Source organism: Zea mays, chromosome 1 (genome assembly GCF_902167145.1).
Source record: "Zea mays cultivar B73 chromosome 1, Zm-B73-REFERENCE-NAM-5.0, whole genome shotgun sequence".
Taxonomy (NCBI): domain Eukaryota; kingdom Viridiplantae; phylum Streptophyta; class Magnoliopsida; order Poales; family Poaceae; genus Zea; species Zea mays.
Window position 1 is genome coordinate 121,222,175 of NC_050096.1, and position 23,434 is coordinate 121,245,608.

At 42.8% G+C, this 23,434-nt stretch overlaps 1 long non-coding RNA gene across 1 annotated transcript; it reads left to right on the forward strand.

Annotated features, from left to right (window-relative positions):
- Positions 1–13,290: 13,290 nt before the first annotated feature.
- LOC111590600 (uncharacterized) lies at positions 13,291–13,487 on the forward strand. Its single transcript, XR_002749736.1, has 2 exons — positions 13,291–13,323; positions 13,441–13,487. It is a non-coding gene; the product is annotated as an uncharacterized lncRNA (long non-coding RNA).
- The last annotated feature ends 9,947 nt before the right edge of the window (positions 13,488–23,434 follow it).

Here is a 23,434-nt window from a genome sequence, read left to right on the forward strand (position 1 = left end):
TATCGAATTACTGGACATGTCCATAGATTTCAAAAAGAAGAAAAGGATTTCCCCTTCTTATTCCCTTACATGTGAAATTATAAGAGAAGTTATGCATGAAGCCATGATGAAATGATGTTATGATACATGATGTCGATGCTGTTGTAACGAAAGAATACGATAATCATAAAGCGAACGATTCTGCCTTCGTTCAAAGGTCTTTTGGATACGACTCTGCATTCCTTTGGGAATGACTTCGAAGTCGTTAGCACCTTAACTTTAGTGCTCTCTAACTCTGCATTCCATTAGGAACAACTTCGGAGTCTTATCACATTTACTGGGTGATTTTCTTTTTGACTCTGCATTCCCTTAGGAATGACTTCAGAGTCTTTAGCACCTTTACTTCAGTGCTTTTCTTTTTGTCTCTGCATTCCCTTAGGAACGACTTTGGAGTCTTATACTTCTTTTGTTACACTCGATGGTGTAACCTCAAAGTTACATGTACAAATTCTGAAGGGCATATTCCCTTATTGCCTCTTGGAATGAAGGTAAACTAAAAGAATGTAAACTAGAAGAAAGTGAAAGATTACAATAGATTTTCGTTTGCTTCCCCTGCTTTGGCTCCTCGGTTTAGCACCTCAGTCCCTAGTAGATGTGTTTGGATTCAGGGACCACACTGTTCATCGGTCTAGCTTTGGAGGTTCCCTTTTGTCACACTAAGCCATTTCTTATGTTTTGAATTGTGGCTGGCCTATAGGCACTTGCTCATATGGTGGTGGCCTTGGGATGAATTGCATGGGGATCACCCAACGGCTTGATGATGGACTTGCCAAAGTGATGGAACTCGAAGGTTGTGGATTTGGTTGCTAATGCTGGACATGTTGTGGGATATAAGAGGAATAATATGAAGATGTATGAAAGACCTTTTTTGGCTGATTTTCTCGTGTTTCAGCAAGCTCATTTTGTTTGTATATGCTTACTTGACAATCCTTCGTGGTGTGGCTCTTGTTTTCTCCATAGAAAAGGCAAAACAATTTTCATGGTTAAGTATTGTATCTTCCTCCAAAGCTTCAGCCTCCTCTTCCTCTTGTTGGAGCCGGTGGGCGGAAGTTGTCTTAGGAAGATTGCTATTGTGCGCCTAATTCTTGGGGCAGATTTTTATGCCCTTGAGAGTTGAGACTGAACAACTTTATATTTGTTTTGGTTTGGGTTGTGAATTCTTCAGATATGTTTTGGTTGAAACCTCCCTCCGAAGCCCCTGGTTATTCAGTACCTTGGGCTTCTCTTCTTTGGTGAAAATCATTATCTGCTCTGATGTACTCATCCATTTTTTGGACGAGCTTCTCCACGAATTGAGGAGGTTTCTAGGCAAAGTATTGAGCAGCTGGGCCTAGATGAAGCCCCTTGATCATTGCTTCAATGGCAATTTCATTTTTGACAGTTGATGCTTATGTCCGAAGCCGAAGGAATCTTCGAACAAAAGCCTGAAGATATTCATCATGGTCTTGTGTGCATTGTAGTAGGGCTTGTGCAGTAATGGGCTTCATTTGGAAGCCTTAGAAGCTTGTGAGGAGCATGTCCTTAAGTTTCTACCATGAGGTCATATTGCCTGGTCGAAGAGAAGAATACTAATTTTGGGTCACACTTTTGACTTCCATAACAAATGACTTTGCCATTACTGTTGTATTGCCACCATAAGATGATATAGTGGCTTCGTAGCTCATCAGAAATTGTTTAGAATCTAAATGACCATCATACATTGGCAATTAGGGTGGCTTTTATGATGGTGGCCATGGCACGACCTGTAGTTCTGCAGCAAGTGATGAAGTATCATCGTATAGGAAGTCATCATAAGTATGACCTTCATGTTGAAGGTCCCACTGATGATATTGCTCCACTGGGTGATCTATTTGTTGTGTTATGTTGCACATTTCCTCTAATCACAACAGGAATCCAGTTAACTCCCGTCGACCAGGTCCCAACAGGAATTAACCCAAAACCGACGGGTTCAGACCCACTCCCACCCGCTCCAGGAGTAACTTCTGTAATAATGCAAATATCAACAATTTAAGTATACAAATGTATAAAATCATCGAGAGTTATAAAGCATACTTTATCTCCATGTGTATTTATATGTGTATGTGTTGAATTGTTAAGTCTCTGGTCCCTGTTTAATGGATATTTGACTAATTTTGGATACAGTTCATGTTTTGCTACTACATTAACTAGATGAAATGCTAGGTTAGAGAATGTTATAAGAGAATTTGCTAAGATTAACACACCTGAGCTAGTGTGGATGCAAACTGGCTCAATTGTGGCGGCAGTGGAATGTTTGTTAGTGTCATGCCCTATTGTGGCATTGATTGTTGAACATATGTGTTACTATTGAAGATATTGTATTCAAATATATGAATTTAGAGTTTGCATCATCTGTACTTACTTGGTACATCGCTTGGTTATGTTGCATGCAAGTCTGCATATATTCCCGTTGTTGTCTCATCTTCTCACTCAACCTCATAATCTCCAAGTCCTGCTCGTTCGGTCGACGGGAGCACAAACTACAAGATGATGAACCCATCCTCTGAGCTCTCACCACAATATGAATCTAGGTATTTCCCATTGGCCCAGAACCAATGGGAATTAACCCTATACCGACATGAATTAATAATTCCTGTCGGTTTAGCCCTAATTATTGTCGGTTCCCGACCGGAACCGACCAACAGGAGTCAATGGTCGGGGATTAACTAATTCCCGTCGGCTGATGATGGGGATTAATTAAGTCTCGTCAACCTTCATAAAGTCGATGAGGGTTACCTAATTCTCGTCGGTCACATGCTAGCCCATGGGAATTAGCGGGATAATTCTCGTCGGTCGATTAACTCCCATCGGCCTACTCCCTAGCCCATGGGAATTGTAGAATTAATTTCCGTCAGCCTACTCTCTAGCCCATGGGAATTATCGGCTTAATTCCTGTCGGCTATGGTCAAATCGACGGGGATTAACGATTCTTGCTCCAAAACAGCACTATTTAACATCGATTTCTCATCCAATTTTTATACAACAACAAATATACAATATATATCAACAACACAGCTGACAGACATCACATATAACTCACAAACATCACATATAGCTCACAAACTTCATATTACAAACATCACACATAGCTCACAAACCTCACATTACAAACACATAACCAGTCACACACCTTACAAACTTCTCACATGTCCAACACTGATCACATAACCAATTCAAACCACAAGTTAAGAAATAAGTTACGAACACACATATCATTCAAACTTTGAAACAAGCTATTTCATAGACATCGTCGTCCACAAGTAAAGAAACTAAGACGACCAAAAGCATCATACTTAGGGATAACCACCATTTGGATGGTTTGAGCTTTGCCCGCTGCCACCACCAGAAGGAGTGTTCGTGAAGAGGCAGTCAACAAATCCAGTTCCCATGGGTTCAGACTCACTCCCACCCGTTGTAGGTGTAGCCTATGTAAGAACACAAATATCAACAAGTTAAATGCAAATATCATCAAGTATACAAATGTACAAAATCATCGAGAGTTATCAAACGTACCCTATCTCTAGGTGTAGTATATGTGTGGGGTGTGTTGAACTATTGAGTCCCTAGTCCCTATTAATGGAAATTTGACTAAGATTAGATATGGTTCATGTTTTGCTACCACATTAACTAGATGAAATGCTAGTTTAGATAATGTTATAAGAGAATTTGCTAAGATTAACATAACAGAGCTGGTGTGCATGCAAATTGGCTCCTTTGTGGCAACGGTGGAATGTTTGGTGTCATACCCTGTTGCTGCATTTCCTATTGAACATATGTGTTACTATTGAAGATGTTGTATTGAAATATAAGAAATTAGAGTTCGCATCATCTATACTTACTTAATGCATTGCTTGGTTATGTTGCGTTAACGCCTGAATAAATTCATGTTGTTGTCCAACTCCTGCTCGTTCGGTTGACAAGAGCACGAGCTATGGGAAGACGAACATGTCCTCTGAGCTCTCACTGACGGCGAGTCAATGAATCCATCGAAGATGTTGTATCTACAAGTTATTCGAAAATTGTGTTTAATGCATGATCAACTTAGTATCAATCGTGTAATTTTATAAGTTAGAGCTAACCATCCATATGATTTTCCCTCACCACCTGCGCACACCACTAAGGGATCAACTGGTTCATGTTGCCAGTCGAAGTCAGGGCCATGACGCCGAACCATCTCCTCCCCATATATATGTCGCCAATACATCATTCATAAACTTACAAATGTAGAATTTTCTATACTTTGAACGTTTATAATTTTGAGTCAAAACTCACCAGCCGATCCGTGGTCGTCTGGCTGCAGAGCTGGTTGGAGTTGTTTGGGTCTGGTCCTTTGTGATCTTCCTTGTACACCTCAAAGTCACTAGGCTTTTGGCCACGGGTAGCTTCCTGTATAAACAAAAAACATTCATAGGCAATCGTACTATTTGGTGATCGACATAGTGTAACACCCTGAATTTGGGGGTATAAAATTTCTTCTCTAATGCCTACCAAATTCAGGTGTTACCTCTTGTTTCTCTCTCTAGTTTTCTTCTCCCTTCCTTTTTACTAGAATCATGTCTGTTAGGTGGGAGATTAACTATTTCTTTACTATATCAAAAACCTATGTGATTCATGAAATGTTGCATCATGCTGAGCCTAAATTATTCTTTTGTTTGATGCACATGTTTGAATTATTTGAATTTGATTTGTGGTTGAATTTGATTTGAATTCCATAGAGAAAATAAAAGAAAGAAACGACATTTAGAAATTCAGGAAAATGGAAAAACTGTTTTCAGCCCAAACAGCCGAGTCCGGCCTAGCTAGGCCGCACACGTGTGCCCGCATCCGCTAACAGGTGGACCCCACCTATCAGCGCTAGCCTTCGCTCGCGCGCCCTCGCTCTCTCTCTCCCTCTGTCTGGTGGGGCCAGCTTGTCGGTGCTAGTTTCCCTCGCTCGCGCGCCCGCTTCCTCTCGCTATCCGATGGGCGAGAAGAGAACTCTTCACTTGATTGCTCCTTTTAAATGTGTATCAAACTTAGGAGCAATAACACAAGTGAATATGAGAACTCAAGAAGTCAACAATCGCAATAAAGTAAATGGACAATAGACACAGTGATTTTATCCCGTGGTTTGGCCAATGACTACTCCACGTTGTGGTGACCTTGTTTGGTCAAGGATTGCACTCAACCCTTCTCAAGTGATCCAAAGATCAAACTTGAGTACCATTGTTTTCTTCCTTATCTCAAACCCCTTTGTGAGGAATCTTCATAAGTTGGAGTATCTCACACCTTACACAGATGATCTTAATCAAAGCACAAGAGTAAGGGGGGAGTAGCAACACACACAAGAACTCAATTCGCAGCAACAACACGCACTGGAGTCAAGAAAAGAGCGCACTAAACAAAACAGCGGTGTCATAGCTCAGGAACGCGCTCAATTCTCTATCTAATGAAACAGCAGTGTGGTCGCAGAGTCTCGAAGTTGTAGGATGCTCAAAGAATGCTTGTGTAACAGCTCCAAGCACCTAGGGGGTCCTTTTATAGCCCCAAGAGCCAAAGGAGTCGTTTGATCTTCATTTGGAAGGCCCTATTTGTCTTCTATCGGTGGATGCACCGGACACTAAACAGTGCTCGATTTCGTTCCTTTCTTGGCAAAGCCAACTGTTGCCAGTTGTTGGCCCCATGACACATCGGACAGTATAGTGGCGCACTGGACAGTCCGATGTGACCTGATGACGTTGGCTCCAATGACGTGGCAGCCATTGATTGTGCGACGACCGTTGGCGCACGCGAGAGCCGTTGGCCTACTGGCTCACCGGGCAGTCTGGTGAATTATAGCTAGAGCGTCCGGCCAATTTCCCGAGAGTGGCCTGTTTGGCCAGCTGACCAGCCTAGGCACCAGACACTATCCGGTGCACACCGGACATTCCGGTGCTCTCTAGACTGGTGCAAGTTTGACCAAATTTAGCCAAACTTCTTCACTCCAATTTGTCTTGACTTAGAGAGTTTCCTAGCACTTAGATGAACATAGTTAGCAACTAAAACAATTTACTAGGTGCTAGAATCATACCTTGTTCCTATAATATGATAGGATTTGCAATATACTCCTATATTTCTCGAATTGCCTTCCTTTATACCGGTGCTCATACTCATAGTAGGCATGTTAGTTCAAGGTGATAAGTTGGGCACCAAAACACTTAGAAATGGTCCAAGGGCACATTTCCCATTCAGCTTCGACATTCCCTAGACTTTGACCATAGATCAGGGGACTTCCTTCATGTCAAAGCAAGTACGCGACTTTGTTGAATCATATAAGATCAAGTTGCTCAATTCGTCTCTATATTATACTCAGGCCAAAGGATAGGCCGAGTCTAGTAATAGAACATTGATCATCCTAAGCATTGGCATAAGGTCTTGTCTAAGGCTTTGTGGACTCACAGAATATCTAAACACCGTGCTACTAAAATTTCTCCTTTTGAGCTTGTTTATGGGTAGGAAGTTGTTTTGCCTGTGGAAATAAGCCTAAATGTTGTACGGTTTGCTAGGCAGAACGATTTAACTATCAGTAATTATTATTTGATGATGGACAATATTGATGAAGTGACCGACAAGAGATTGATGGCTCTGAGAGAGATCGAGAAAGACAAGATTACGGTTGCCAAAGCTTACAAACAAGAAGATCAAGGCTAAGTCATTCTAGGTAGGAGATCTGGTATGAAAGACCATCTTGCCACTAAGAAGCAAAGACCGGAAATTCGACAAATGGTCGCCAAGCTGGGAAGGCCCTTACAGGATCACACAGGTAATAACTGGTAACACCTACATGTTACAAACATTGCAAGGTGAAAACTTGCCTAAGGCGCTAAATGGTCGTTTCCTGAAGCAATATCATCCTGTGTGTGGCAGGATGATTAATAAAACTGATGTTGTCACATTGAGTTGATTCTAGCCTGCGCTAGTGCTTTTGGTTCGCTCAGCTTCTCCAAAAGATATGGGGCATGTGTTGAATACCATTTGTGCCACTGGGCATGGTTGGACGGTCTGGTCCTGAGGACCGGATGGTCCGGCCTATGGACGGTCCACACTTAGGCGCGGACGGTCCGTGATTAGATCAGATCAGGCGTAACTAATCCCTTTTCCGCACGTGTTTATCCCTCTAAACCCGCGGCTGCTGTTGGGAAACACCTAGAATGGGTTTAGACCTCCCCCTATATATATGAAGGGGTACGGTCGATTGCAGAGACCAACAATTGGACCAAAATCAATATATCTTCTGGTATTTACCTTTTGCCCTAGGAGTGAACAGTAACATAACCTTCTTCACCTCAATCTTCACCTCTCTTCGGTTTTATGTCGTCTGGAGGCGTCTTGTGTGGAGTACCGATCCCAAGACAAACCCTAGAATCTCTCCTCCCCGATGGGGTCCCTTTCGGGAGCGAGATCCAGGTGTTGTTGGTGAACGTCGCCGCCCTTGTGCACGTGTGGACCGTCCGGCCACCAGGCGCAAACCGTCCGACTTCATCGCAGATGATTTCCTCCCCTAGAGACGGCAATGGGTACCCGCGACACGATACCCGATGGGTATTTACTCCATTAGGGTATGCATGTGGGCTAAATATTCTACCCGTGAGTTTGTTATTGGGCAAAAATCTTCACCCAATGGGTAAACGGGTATTAGAACATTGCACCTTCACCCATGCCCGTTAACCCATGGGTATAAAATAGCCAATATCAACTTAGCCCAAGCATGAACTTGGACTTTAGTCATCCATCTTTTACTATTTAACAACCGTTTAGGCTATAATGTCATAGAAGGCTTAACGACAATTTAATGATCATGTAATGGAACATGTAATGTGCTATGTAGTATTGTCCTAGTGTTACTACTTTATCCAATTATCTTTCGTGTGTTGAATAGATAGTTAAATGATGCTAGAAATTTTGTAATGGTATTTAGATGGATATACTTAACATTTGTATAATATAATATTTTGACAGATGTTTAACTTTTGTGGGTACGGGTGACCCGATGGGTGACCCATACCCACATGAGTATGGGTATGGGGGTAAATCCATACCCAACAGTGTATATGGGTGATCCGATGGGGTTATTTTTTGTCGTGGGTATGGGTATGGGGTAGTAATACGTGGTGGGTATTTACCCATTTCCATCTCTACCCATGAATTCATTCTAATTCACTTGCCACCAAATCAGTCCTAAAGAAATTATATAATTAATTAAATTTGGTAAACAGAAGATTTAACAAAAATAACGTTCCACGATTTTAGGGCTAGTTTGACAACCATATTTTTCCAATGAATTTTTATTTTTTTAAGGGAAATTAGTTTATTTTCACTTAGGAAAATAAGAATCCATTGGAAAATAGAGTTGCCAAACTAGCCTTTAGAGCATCTATAAGATATCCTTAAAATCCCAATCTCAATCCTTATTTTAGGGAAAAAGGAAAAAAATCGTCTCCAACACTTTCCTCTGCGTCATCGAGAGATTATGATATTTAGCATCAGCAAGAAACAAGTTTGTAAAATTACCATCAGACCCACATTTCATAGACCCAGCTGGACATACAATTCATAGACATAGTGATAATCTCTACTACTTCTTAAGATAGTAGTGTAGGCGTCCACATCCGTGCGCCAGGTTCTGCCGCGCAATCCTCGCCCTCCGCTCCTCATCGCACGGCTCGCACCACGCCTACGCCACTCTCAAGTCTTAATCGCCTCCCCTCCCAACGGCGCCCTTCCTCCCCACACGCTATGGCGACCGAGATGAATGCGCGGCTTCCTCCCCACCAATGGCGCCATTTCCAAAACCCTCGACCCACTGCTCTCGCCGAGATCCCGCGCGTAGCACGCACGGCTTCCTTCCCAGGCTAGCGAGATGCCTCCTTCTACGCCCGCGCATGCACTATGCCACCGTCGTTGTCCACCTCCCACGCCCGCGCATGCACCCATCCCCTCGTCACGCAAACCATAGCCTCCTCTGCCCCCGTGATCGCCACCGCATCGGCTTCGGCGGAGTCCAGCGATAGGGTGAGGTCGTACCTGGACGACTCCCCTCGCCCGTCGCGTCGTCCTAGCCCGCACGCTTCGCCTCCGGCACTGCTGCACACCACACCATCCTCACCCTTCAACTTCTAAACTGCCCAGCAGGAGACGATGCCACCCTCGGTTCGTTCACGATGCCCCCCACTCCCACACGTCGTCGCGTGAAGCCGGCGCTCACTTCGGGCCAGATCTACCTGCTCGTGTGGAGTCTTGCGTACGGCCACCTCGTGAAGATGCTGTGACAGGCGTACGCGCAGGTCGAGGAGCTCTCCGCTAAGCGCGAGCACCTCATCAATGAGCTCTAGCTTCTACAGAGCCGCTTCCACAAGCGCGAGATCTGCCAGGCCCGCCTCCAGAAGGTACGGAATGATTCGGTCCCGGTCTGCGGGTTGTTGTTCCTCTTTGCGATTTGATTCGGAGAAGGACATCTCTCCGCCGCCGCTGACGCGCGCTAGGTTTTTCCTTTTCCCCCTTCTTTTCACCCCTTCTGATCTGTAAGGATGAGGAGATCAGGAAGAGAGTCGTAAAGGCTGAGACAGCGATGCGTCTTGGCGGCAAGGAGCTTCAGATTCACTACTGCGAGACTGTTCCTTAGCCCCAGCTTCAACTGTTCCTCGTTGAGTTTCATCGTTATCATGTTACTGGTTGCTACCGGTGTGCGTTTAAAATACTTGATCGTTCTCTGTCCAAGTGCTAGAGGCTGCACTCCAGGTGCTCGATGAAATGCCCAAAGGGAACCTTCTGTTTTCCAGAAAATAATTTAGAAAAAGTTGTTGGTCCTTTTGCTTACCTACAATCAGTAAAGGAGTTTTTCCTCCTTTTCCTTCCTGTATGACTAAATTTACTGCTGTGGATACCTCTTTAGTTGAGATTTCAATTTTTTTTAACAATGAATCTAGCTTAAAAAGCTGAACCAAAGGTCTCCTAAATATGGTCTACGAAGAGAAATGGCACTGCTGTTGGCTAACTAGAATGACCTAATTAGTCTTAACATACTATAATTGTGTTAATCTCTACTACTATAATTATGTTCCATTGGATTCAGAGCTAGCATTCATTCCTCGGGTCGCTGCTCAAATGAAAGGGCGCGTGTATTAGGTGATGATAATCACACTGTTTATCAGAATGAAACTATGATCTTTTTTTGTCAAAGATGATTTGGGCTTTTATGAGCTTCAAACATGGATGGATTGCATTCGACCAGTTAACTATTTCTCAGCAGGAAAAAAAGAATTCTTACCTATCCCAACAGCTCTCGATCATCGATGCCCATTTAGGATCTGGGTCATAGAATTGATTGTATGAGCATGACGCAAGGATAGTGCGCCTATGGCGACTGACGTAAGCAAAGAAACATTAATCTTTAGTTACTAATCACATTTTTATTCAGATTATATAAAATATACAGTTTATCAGATTTGGATAGAGCTAATTTAGACAGTTTATTAGTTTATATATAGCTAATTTGGACAGTTTATTAGATTTGCACAGAGCTAACTTGGACAGTTTATACAAGCTAATTTATATATTTTATCAGATTTGGACACAGTTTATACAATTTACACAGTTTATAGTGTTTATATAGTCTATGCATCTAGCTTGTATAAACTGGATCATTTGGACAGAGCTAATTAGTTTATACACAATTTATCAGATTGCTCTTCAGTTTATACACACTCTATACAAAATAGTTTATAGAAATTTGAATTATTTGGAGCTAATTTGTACAGTTTATACATAGAGCACCCTTGAAAGCCACATTCACATGAAAGCAGTATACACAGAGCACTTCAGTTGCAAGCTATTGCATTGTACAGGGAATCTGGAATTCTGGATTCCTATATATCGTAACTCCTTTGCTGTTGCATAGGCATTCTAGTTTCAGTTTTGAGTTACAAAACGAATTCAGTTACAGGTGTGCTTGTTTAGTTATATAGGGGGAAAACTGTTTGTGTCAGAAGTAATATACTGAATTCTGTAGCTGCATTGTTCACCTTATATCGTTTTGCTATGGTCAATTCTCTTCTCACCATTGGGCTTGTGATTTTCATGTACCGGGTGATGTGTCATGCATGGCAGCTGATTATATTCTCGGCGTGCATGTCATCTCACTTTGCCTGTGCAGCAAGTGTACTGAGTCTGATTGATGCATCTTTAGTTAGTTGTAAACTTACAGAGGCAATATGGGAGCGGTGATTTCACTGTTTCGCCCGAATCCATATAAAAGCGAGCCGGACCGGGCCAAAAAACGTGCTTTGGGTTGGGCTTTTGGGCTTCAGGCTTTCTGTATATTGATGGTGCATCGACTGCAGAAGGATGAAGCTGAGCTATGCATGCTGGTTCTGAATTTATCAATAGACATATATGTTTTTTGTGGGCCTTCATTATATCCATAATTTCATATCTAAGCATTTACAGTTAGCGGGCCTTCTGCTAATCTTTGCTACAGTAAGCATTTACCTAATATCGTTGGCCATACTGCCTAATTATTCAGTAAAAGCGTGCATGTACATTATGTCTTCAATTTGCTGCTGCATACATCTACGTCGACGCCTATATTCAGGCTGATGCAACGTTGCTGCTGTTGTAGCTAGACTGCATGTAAGTACTATGCTTTGTAGTACAGAATGAGCCCGATCTGGTGAGTTTTTTGTTTCAACTAAATAGGAGTTACTTAATCAAGTAAATGGGGATTTTGGATTGTTGTGGTGTTCCTAGAAATTAAAATAGATTTTCTATTTTATGTTATAAAATATGGTATTTCAAAGAAAACCTTTTCAAACCAGGAAGTATAAGGAAAGGCTCTGTTTTGGAATTGAAATCGTAAGGACATATTTTCACCCAACATGCATAGTTTTTTATGTTCACATGAGAGGTAGAAACTATAATATTATAAAAATAATAACTGAGGTCTTGGATAGCTAACTTTGGCATATTGCTAGGTTGTAAATTCTTAGATGCTGGAGTCTTCTTGATTCTTTTAATAATTTGCCCGTGTCTATTGCAGATGGATGGATTTGATCAAACAGTGATTGTGAAGGTTGTAATGGCAACTAATAGGGTAGATACTCTAGATCCTACTTCGTTGCGGCCAGGTAGACTTGACAGGAAAGTTGAGTTCCCTCTTCCTGATTGGCGGCAGAAGAGGCTTGTGTTCCAAGTAAGTTGTATTTTTGTGTGAAATTGTGAACTAATTGATAAGCATTATATTGGGTTCTTGCGAAGTAGCATGACTTGCATATTTATTAATTTGTTGAAGTGTTGTATAATATATTGGATTCGCATATGATGAAACTTCCATGGATTGCTTCAGGTATTGTTATTAAGGTCTTTTTCATCTCATGCAAATAACTATTAAGCTGCTCAAATTTCTTTATTTGGTAATTAATTAAAATTTTTAACCATGTCATATTGCATACAAATTGCCAACTTTTTTTGCACATATGCGCATGCTCAATTGTGATAATGTCATATGGTCTGTCAAGGATTTACGGTCAATGCAAACTAAATTGTTTTCTTCTTTATATGTTTTGACTTGATTTTTCATATTTGTCACTGGGATCATTTTTTCTCAACTGTTTTGCTGGCTACTGTTTGAAATCAGGTATGTACTGCTAAGAAGAATTTGAGTGAGGAGGCTAATTTGGAAGATTATTTTTGCAGACCGGATAAGATCTGTGATGCTGATGTTGAGTTGGTTTCATGGCACAGACCAAAATTTTTATGCATTTGTTGTTTTCTAACAATTGTATTGCTAGGGTACTTTTGTCCTGCGCTGGCCAAAGCTGTCAAAACTATGAAAAAGGCAGAGAAGCTGCTCCTTATAGTAAAGCCATTGTGAGATTCTATTTCAAAATTCGATTATTCTTCTATAAGTTTCATGTCTAATTTCTCTGAATTATGACACTTCGTTAAACTTCGTCACTTAAAAAGCAAATGGATTTGGTGAGAAGGGTAGACCAACAGTTGGAGAGGAAGGTGTTGTGATGAGCATCATCTTGTTCTGCATCATCACTAATCATCTTGTTATGCACAATGTCTGATGTGCCTATCTCAACTCGATTGGTATTATGTTGTGTGTTTAGTGATTCTGGTTTATCCTTTGGGATGCTTATGTGATAATATGTTTGCAATGTGTTTTTTCAGTTGAGGCATATAATTGACCTAAAAAGGCACTTCAAGCGGGCAGGAAAATCCAAGGTCGTTCCCAAGTACTTCCAAGTAAGTAGCCTAATCACCATCAGGCATACTTATTCAGCATTTTTGTTATCACATCCTAATATGTGGAAAGCTTTATATGTGGCTGATGTATACTGAATATTTGAATGTTGGCTTTAGGTCGGTACGGTCGTTGAGCCTGCATCTGAGTTCTACTCAAGTAGGCTTAAAAATAGGGAACGCAAGGCAACATTGGTTGACGAGCTGTTATCAGATCAATCTCTAAAGAGCTATAGGTATGCTCATCATACTTTTGCCATTTTGCATGTACATCAATGGACAGTTTCAGTGCAAGATTTTCTATAAAAATTGTGTATGGTCTTTTGCAAGATTTTGTGGTGCCTTGTTTCAGAGTCCAACCAGCATAATAATTACACGGTTGTGGTGTGTATATCTAAAATGGGTTTCACAGGTTACAACTAAGGTGTTACATAACTGATAGTTAATTAGTACTTTTTTTATATATCCAGATAGATATCAGTCTAACAGATTTCTTCGAGATGCAACTAGCACTTATAACAACATTGATTTTCTTATTAGACCATTAAATTGGTTTCACAGATAAATTTGTTATCATTCAAAATTGTCTTATGTTGACTCTATGTATATATGCTATTCACAATAACACAACCATTCATGCTGTTGGGCGCCTTGGATGAACTACCTTTTCTTCAACAAAGATGGAGCTCATGCAGATTGATTTAGTCCCTTTCTTACAATATAACATATATGTTTCATTCAAATTTTTTTACTCCCGTCGTAACGCACGGACACTCACCTAGTTATAACAAGAAGACAATATATGGGTGACAAAAAAAATCCAATTATCTCATGCGTCATCCGTAAACTACCGCATGCGGCGACAAAAGTCCCATCCACGGCGCAAACCTTTGCCACCGCCCGAGCTCCCAAATGAGACTCCGTACTTCGTTCCCACCAGCCCGTTGCAGCGTTCATTTCACGTGCTCGGAGATCCGCGCGACCGTGGATAGCCGCACGCCGTAGCGCTCACCAGCGACGCTTGAGGTAGCTGCTATGGCGCTGGTGGTGTTGAACCTGCAGGCGAGAAAGACCAACTACTGGTGGCACTACCGGTAGCTGCTTTGTGTCGGCTTGGAAATCAGAGCATGGTCAGATCTCGACCAGGATGGCGCTAATCCGAGCAGGGCGGCCGCAATGCGAGGAGATCTAGGGGCGAGCTGTGAATGGAAACAGTTTCGGAATTTTTCAGTATTTCGGTTACCGTTTTCGATCCGGTTCGTTGGTAACAGTAATTTTTAAAAACGGAATCGGTCACCAGAAATTTTAATCGAAATCGACATCGAAATTGGTGGTCTTTTACCGACAGTAATTTTTAAAAACGGAATCGGTCACCAGAAATTTTAATCAAAATCGACATCGGTGTAGTCTTTTACCGACCATTTTCTTCTATTACCGATTTTGGTCAGAATTTATCGATATTATACCGTGGAATTTATCGAAAATAATTCAGTCCAACATAACTCAGGCAATCCATGGGATACAGACCAGAGGCCGACCAGCCCAGTCCAGGCCTTGTCGCCAGCCCCGTTCCGTTGGCGTGTGTAAAGTCCCACCCAGACCTCTATAATGCAGTGGTTGGTGTGCTTCTTTCTAATTCGCCGATGTGGTACCAAAATGCTCCGCCTCCCACTGTGCTACTACTAGCACTAGAAGATGGAGGTCGCTGCTATGCCATCGTCTGGCCGGGCCTATTTAATTGGGCCGAATTCTACTCAGCCGATAAAAGTAATGGGCAATTAAAATACTACACTGTGATCACTCGTGTATATATATATATATATATATATATATGATAAGTATATTATGAGCCCTAAGCTTCAAATAGTTAGAGGGAGCCTAACCGTCCACCCCTGCGACCTGGTCCGGGCTGGTGCGCCCATTCACACCCCAAGACAGGCTGTACGGTGCGTCCTCCCACCCACGTCTGTGCATGCAAAAAAATAGTAAGGATTGCATGAGTCAAACAGGTTTCCATGCATGCACATAAATTTAGAAAATATATGTATGACAGTTTTTATTTTTAAATGCTTAATTTCCTCCATAAATATAAATATAGGATCACTGCAACAGACATACAACTCGTCTCGTCAGCACCAGTTTATAATATATATTGATAGTAATTATGCTATATATTATATATATTTATGCATTTTGGTACACATGCTGCATGCGCAAATTAGAATGATAAAAATGTATGATGAAAGGAAGTGGAGTGGCATGTATGGAAACAAAAAATCGTATTTAATGTTTTAGTTCCTCCATAAATATATGATCGCTCCAACAACCATGCAGATAGGTTCGTCAGAATCAGTTTATGATATATACTTGTTGGGGACTTGTTCTCAAATGCTAAGAATTAAGAACAAGGCAACATAAAATGTTAAATATTAATGCCCTTCGTCCGCTGAAGCATTATCTCCCCAATGATTTAATGAACTTTGGACGAAGACCACGAGCAGAATATTACGAAGGTTTCACCTTCGTAATTAAACTTACAAAGTAATACAAAGTAATATAAAATGTGAAACATTAAAGATAAATATATCAGAAATAAATGACATTATTCGCATATTCTCTACTAATACTTAAAACGATAGTGTAGACCAGGCACAACCATGCCCCCGCCTGTATCCCGACCGTCCGATTGCGTTCATCCCCACCGTCCGATTGCGATTCCATCCTCGCTCGCGAGTCGCGCCTAGCGCCGGATCCGCTCCCGCAGCCGCCTCCTTCCCCGCGCAGCCGCCCCCGCCCCCATCCCCGCTGGTTAGAGTACGAGCAGAAAATGAAAGCTATGGAGGAAATGTGGTAGAAGCAAATGCGTTCGCTGCAATCGAGCCTTTCCGTAGCAAAGAAGAGCCTTGCTTTGGATGAAACACCTAGGATGTCGGACTCATCAATGGATCAGAGCTGGGAAAGCAATGGGAACCACCATGTCAGCAGTGGTTCTCAGCTGGTGCCACACACTGGTGGGCGCGAAATGAACGCTGGCCTCAGCGTCATCAGCCGCCTGGCAGAAGAATTCGAGCAGCGGAGCTAGGTTTTCGCTGATGACGCCAAGTTCCTGGTCGAGGTCAAGTCTGGGCAGGCGGACGCCAGCCTAAACCCAGACATGGAGCTCCGGAGGTTGAAGCAGAACTTCGACTCGTGGAAGAAAGCTCTACTAATACTTAAGACGATAGTGTAGACCAGGCACAACCATGCCCCCGCCTGTATCCCGACCGTCCGATTGCGTTCATCCCCACCGTCCGATTGCGATTCCATCCTCGCTCGCGAGTCGCGCCTAGCGCCGGATCTGCTCCCGCAGCCGCCTCCTTCCCCGCGCAGCCGCCCCCATCCCCGCTGGTTAGAGTACGAGCAGAAAATGAAAGCTATGGAGGAAATGTGGCAGAAGCAAATGCGTTCACTGCAATCGAGCCTTTCCGTAGCAAAGAAGAGCCTTGCTTTGGATGAAACACCTAGGATGCCGGACTCATCAGTGGATCAGAGCTGGGATAGCAATGGGAACCACCATGTCAGCAGTGGTTCTCAGCTGGTGCCACACACTGGTGGGCGCGAAATGAACGCTGGCCTCAGCGTCATCAGCCGCCTGGCAGAAGAATTTGAGCAGCGGAGCCAGGTTTTCGCTGATGACGCCAAGTTCCTGGTTGAGGTCAAATCTGGGCAGGCGGACGCCAGCCTAAACCCAGACATGGAGCTCCGGAGGTTGAAGCAGAACTTCGACTCGTGGAAGAAAGATTTCAGTGGACGGATGAGGGAGACGAAGGTGATCCTGAACAAGCTCGGCATTGGCAACGAGTCATCGCCCAACTCTGTGAAGCGGAAGTGGTGGGGCAGGCTGAACACCTCAAGTTTTTGTGAGTTTATTATGTATTGATTGGTAATTTGTAGATGTAACCGGTATTTTACACGCCAGTGTGGTTCTAGCTTCCTAGAGTTTCTACTCTACGGGTGCTGTGAAAGTCCAGTGTGTTGGACTGGATTTGTATTCCAGGGAGGGCGAGTTGTATAGTTCTCCCACAATGGCTTCCTTTTGAGGGGTCAAGGACCACTGAATTGTGATGTAATTACTAGCTGAAGTAGCTGTCGAAGGGGGGAGATTGTAAGTGCTTAATATTCCACTATCCTCGTGCTTTACTTTCTGCATGTTGTAGATTCATAGATTTAAATGTTGGTATGGTGTGACATGTGATCTATCATCTGATGACTCTGGTAACATGTTTGATTTGAGTAATGAGATAGTTCATTATTTCTCACTCACTTTTTTGTTTGGTTTGTGGAATGGAATGAGTTTCCATCACCATCTTCATATGTTAATAATTAGTAATATATAAGGAATGAGTTTATCCTACTAAATTTATGGAATGGATTTATGATACACCATCTTATTTAGAATGGATTGACTCCTCAAACCAAACATAAATTAGTATATCCATTCCATCTTGAAATCTAAGTTACAATTTGACTTTTTGGTACCATTGTTTTCATATTGTTAATAGCAATCTCTACTAATCCTTAAGGCAATAGTGTAGACTAGGCACAACCATGCCCCCGCCTCCATCCTGATCGTCTGATTGCCGGATCAACCCCGCCTCCATGCCAACCGTTCGATTGCTCTCGCTCCCGCACCCGTCGCCATGCGCGCAGCCGCCCTCGCCCAACAGTCATGCACTCCCGCTCCTGTCCCCGCCCCCGCCGCCATGCGCTCAGCCACCCCCGACCATGCGGGATCCTCGCCACCGCGGGACGGGTCCCAGCGGAGGCGGAAACGGGTCCCAGCGGAGGCAAAAACGGGTCCCCGCGGGGAAGTCATGCGCGTGGGCGAGCTTGGAGGTCGACGCGAACGACAGGCGTAGGGTCGCGTCGCCGTCGCGGATGGCGGCCGTCGGTACGGCGCGCGGGAAGGGGTTGTTGAGGCGTGCGTGGTGCTTCTTAGCAGTCTTGGGTGACGCCATGGCGACGGCGGTGATGGCGCGCACTGGCGAATGGAACGGACGGAGAGGCCGTGCAGTGCTCTCTGCTCGGTCCGAGGCCATCATTGGCTGAAATAGATTCTGGAATGACGGGGTGGGGTCAAATGGTGGGGCGGAGCGGTGGGCCTGGAGATCGCGCACTCGTTTTTGACTGACGTAGTGACAGGTGTACATAGGAGTAGTATTCTGTTCGTAATTGCTAGAATTACCGATAAGAAGAAAGGTTTATGGCATGCCCAACAAGGCAACAAGTAGAATTTTGCGATATACCACTACCAAATCGCACCAGATCGTATCATTTTTCTAAGAAATTTCTGCACTCTGAACTGAACATTGATGAACTTACCTGTTAAAATAGTTTTTTTGGTTGAATATTTAAATCACAAGTTCAAGATTTATTTGAGTGATGCTTATGGTGGTTTGTTAAGACAGACGGACAATATGTTTTTTTTGTTTCTAGCAAATTCAATAATATAGCTCACAACGGTTTTTATGATATTGTCATGTATATTTAATACTTGACTCATCTTTTTCTTTTATAATCTGTCTTAGAGTCCTTGAGCAGCCCACTTCTATTCTCTCTCTATTTTTTTTACATCACCACAAATCTGATGCGACATAATGTATATGAACCATAAAAACAAGAACATACCTCAAGGCGCCGCAGCTTGCAAAGCACCTTGCTAACATTGAGCTCCAATCTATTTTTATGGTTCATTAAACGAGATCCATTAATTCTGCTAATATGGCTTTTAGGACCTTAGTCACAGTAATTGGTCAAATGTTTCTGGAAGGTACTCATTGTTCAGCATTTTTGTAGTAATTCTGTTCATTGAGCTCCAATCTATTTTTTGTACCTTCAATTTATGAATGCTCTGCACTTTAGCAAGTGATATGAAAATATAGAAAAAAGAGCATCATAAGAATGAAGTTTCATACTATTAAGTAGTGGTATAGCATAATAGCGCATGAAACTACCCTACTTATTTTTTATTTAATTTTTCTTATGTTACTGAGGCTCCTTTGCTGTTTGGTATCCTGTTCGTTGATTGGTGCACATGAAACTACCCTACCACACGTAATCTGCACAATATTAGAATTCTCTCCGGTCTTCATAACTAAATTCTCACCGTCACTAGATTCTCAAAAGGATCATGAGAAAAAAGCTGAACAAAAAAGGCGACTGTGCAGCTACTCTGTGAATGGTTAATTGAGACACTCTTAGTCCTGGAGTAAGTATCACACGTTTACTGGACGCACATTCGGCACTAAAATCTGTAGACATGAGAATTGGATCAACTAAAACTATGATTCGTGCGTGGTTCATTTGCGCTGAGAACATTCGACTAGCAAAAGACCCAGTGATCTATCAAAATATTTAATTGTTTTCTAAGTCGTATGATCAATGATACTTACAAATACATCTGGTTGTGAATAATTTGCAGGTATCATTGGAATTCAGTCTTCAGTTTGACAAATAACAGCTTAGTAGCACTAGAAAAAGAGGGGGTCATGATTCCACAGTCTGTGCAATGTGTTGGTTCAGGGACATGGAACCACCAGGCGGTTGTTCTGGAAAGTTTGAAAACTAAATATCTCCGGTCATGTATACAATAATCTTACAGTCAGTGAGAGAATTCACCACATAGGTTTTACATATCATAGTGATATTTATCGTTCCGTTTATATATTTCATACAAATTTCTTTTACTTCCGTCGCAGCGCACGGACACTCATCATTGTATTCACGCCGCCCGTCGCCAGGGCTCTAAGTCCATTGGAGGCTCGCAATTTGTGTTCCGTGGCATCACACGGGCACCTACCTAGTTATTATATGAATCTAAAATGTTAGAACATAATGTTTAGGTACATTTATACCTTTGCCTTGACAAATAATAATTCCCGAGTGATGCGTTTGCAATTACAGGAATGCGTGAACAGTAAAGGAATATTGTTCACTATTTATAGGCACATGACACAACCTGTGAGGAATTACAATTATGCCCCTCATAAAAGTTTACAACAATGACTCAGACCCTTATGGACTAAAAGGTCATTCTATCTTTAAGTCGGTTCGACCCTTCATCTTCGGATATGCTGTAATACCGAAGCTTCATGAATGGTACCTTTGGCATCACGTACGAGCAGCTTCAGCCGAAGCTGTTTCTTTCCGCAGGACCTTCGGCGACGAAGCATGGTCCCAACAGTAGCCCCTTCGCGGTGCTAGATCGTTTTTCGTAATGAGCTTGATCCGTGAAAAAAGTCTCTTAGGCTTCAGGAAGCCGAAGGTCCGAAAAACACCTTCCCTGAGCTCGTTGTCGAAAACGATACAGTTTCCGAGCGCGGAGCGGTCCCACCATGCAGGTTCACTTTTTGGTTTTTGCGGCCCACCGTGCAGTGGGTGCGAGCGACTGTTTTCCCGGTGTAAAAATCCTGACGATTCACCTTCTTACCTGCAGCACTATATAAACAGACAGGTAGGTGTGAAGTTACCACAACATTCATTGTTATTGCACTATTTTGCTGCCAAAAATTTAACCATAGCCGAAGCTTGACTTTCGCATTCAAACGAAGCTCCAGTTTAGCCTCTGCTTCATCAGAAGAAGAGCTTCGGAAAAAGGTTATTAATTTGCAAGGAATTTTTAAGAAATTCAAAATCAAATGGCCAAAGTGCGCTCTACTGCTAGAGTTGAGCGTGATGGAGATGAGGCCGAAGCTGCTGAAACTGTTTCGATTTCTGAAGCGATGAAGCGTTCCGGGCTAGTTACAGCAGAGGACACACCTGCTGTCGAAGCAACACAAGCTGATGTTGAAGAAGTTGGTTCTGAGGATGAGTTCAGCTGCGGGGTACCAACTAAACCTAGTCATTTGGACTTTGGAAAGTCCACCATCTCTGAAGCTGACCTTCCAAAAATGGTGAAGCTGGGCTACTTCAGCGAAGCAAAAAAGGAGCTGGTTCGTTTTGGCGGAGAGGAAACTACTCCGAAGCCGGAAAAGAATGAGGTAGTAGTGTTCAAAAGCTTCTTTAAAGCAGGATTAAGATTTCCTTTGAATGGGATGATTGCTGATGTTTTGAAGAAATTTGGGGTTTACCTTCATCAGTTGACCCCTAATGCCATTGTCAGATTAAGTGTTTATATTTGGGCCCTTCGTAGTCAAGAAGTGGAACTGTTCGGCGAAGGTTTTTCTGCCGAGTCCATGAACTACACTATCAGACTAAAGCCAGAAGAGATGGTCTTCATGAGAATTTTGGATGTTACAACTTTGCTTATCGCAAGACTACGAAGTTTCCAGTGATAAGCTACCGAAGCAAATGGCCAGCCAGATGGAAATCTGAGTGGTTTTATGTTAAAGTTGATAAAGATGAAGATAAATTGGTCCAGAGTCCACTGGAGCTAACCTTCGGAGAAACAAGGCCCCAATGCAACATGATAAGGGGGAGCCCGAGCCAAATTGCTATGGCTGAATTTCGCGTGATTTCAGATCACATTGGCACTAGGGACTTGGTGCTGGAATTTCTGGCTTTTAAAGTGTTCCCAACAATGAGGGATTGGGAGATGCCGAAGCTGGAGGGGGAAAAGAAAAAGGGAGAACTTGTTCGATTACCTTATTACTACAAGTTTAAGAAACACTTTAAAGAACCCTGCCAGGAATGGTTAGACACAATCGAGATTATGTGCAACGATATCCTCGGAAATTATTCTAAGAAGGAAGATCAGTTGATGACAGCAGCCTTCGACAGTCGCCCCAAACGAAGATTGAATCGGGTGCTAGATGCCTTGAATTTTGAGTATCCTGATTATGAGCAACTAGGCGGAGATGCCGAAGGCCCAAAGAGAAAAAGAATTGCCAGCGCCCTTGACAAGGAAAGCACCAAATTGGCCAAAAAGGAACAAGAAATTTCCAAAAAACTGAGCCCAGAACCGAAGGTAGCTGCTCCAAGAAAAAGAAAAGCTGCATCTCCAAAACCTGCATCTCCAGAACCAAAGACATTGGTCCGAGAGGAGGAAGCTCCTGTGACACCTTCTGCTACTGAAGTAGAAGAGATTCTGAAGGTAATGACTGAATCTTTGCCTGTCAAGCTAAGTCCGCTGGTGCCGGAACTGACGAAGTTTTTTCAGAAGGACAAAGAAGCTTCGGCAGCAGAAAGTCCTGCAAAGCCGAAAAAACGAAGAATTATCCAAGTGGCAGATGTGATTCTTCAGACACCGCCACCGGTATCGGTGTCAAAAATTGTTATTGCCGAGACCGCTGGAGCCGAAGCCGCCGCAGCCGAAGCTACCGGAGCCGAAACCACTGAAGCTGAAACCGCCGGAGCCGAAGCTACCGGAGCCGAAGCCACCGGAGCCGAAGCCAGGACCACCGAAGATTCGAACCTGGAAACCACACTTGATGTTACTGACAATATACTTCTGAAAATGGCTGAAGAAGAAGCTGCTGTGGCTGCGGTGAACACGGCTACTGAAAAAGGAAAAGAGCAGGTTGAAGACATTTTGGAGGAAGGAAATTTTAACTTTCAAGATTTACTTGGACAAGAATTAACAGGTGCTGAAAAAGAAATATGCCATATCCTGTGGATATAAACCAGGGTCTATGCTATTTGGTGGGGTCAACGAAGGGAAGCTAAGATGCCTTCGGAATCGCACCGAGGCCAAAGTTGTTAGGACCTTCTCCAAAAGCGTTGGCCTGCCGAAGATAGAAGCGGACCTTTGCAGGTACCAGCGACAACATATCGCCGGTAGCTTGCTCTATGCTAATTTTAAGGTAAAAAATATTATTATTATTTTATTATTATTATTTTTAGGTCGTTTTCTGACGAAGGTTGTTTTGGCAGAGTATACTACTAAGTAAAGTGCTAAAAATGCAACAAGATCTTGAAGAGGAGAAAAACAAAGCTATCATCAAAGATTTAGAAGACAAAGTTGAAAATTACGAAGTTGTTCTGAAGAAGAAGGATTTCGTCATTCAAGACCTTGAAATCATAGCTAAAGAATACGAAGCTGCCTTAGAAAAGAAAGACTTCGTTATTCATTCTATGGAAGGCTCACTGGTTGAGGTCCAAGCCGAAAATGACAGGTTAAAGAATGAATTAATCAAAA